The sequence below is a fragment of the Solanum tuberosum genome, unplaced genomic scaffold (genome assembly GCF_000226075.1).
Source record: "Solanum tuberosum cultivar DM 1-3 516 R44 unplaced genomic scaffold, SolTub_3.0 scf00069, whole genome shotgun sequence".
Taxonomy (NCBI): domain Eukaryota; kingdom Viridiplantae; phylum Streptophyta; class Magnoliopsida; order Solanales; family Solanaceae; genus Solanum; species Solanum tuberosum.
The window spans coordinates 994,518-994,981 of record NW_006238995.1 but is presented as its reverse complement, the minus strand read 5'-3'; positions in this window follow the sequence as shown (position 1 = coordinate 994,981).

The following is a 464-nucleotide window of genomic DNA, read 5'->3' as shown; positions in this document are numbered from 1 at the left end:
AAGGATGATTTCATGATGTTTAGATGTACCTTAGAGTTTGGAATCAACTAGAAAATATAGGTACATTGCTAAGGAACTAATACGAAAGATTGGGGAAGAAATGGGAGGAACTGGCGACCTTGGCGCTCTGAGAGGCGCGGGACGCCAGAGCACAAACTTCAGAGCTGAAGTGGGGCGCTCTGAGAGGAGCGGCGCCCTTGCCCTTGCCCAGAAAATTCCCAATTTTTCTTGCTCGTTTTTCATCTCTAAACCCTCTAAACTTCAATGGTCCTTTCCCTAAACAGTTAGAATAATTTGTACCCTCAATATACATCAGATTCTACTCAAAAAACACAACTACCAACATGAATCAATCTCAAGAAAACTCCAACAACACAACCCACAATAATTCAAATGAATTTCATCAAGAACTCAAGGATTTACTTTCAAATCTAATAACTTCGCTGAAATTGAATCATGATTGG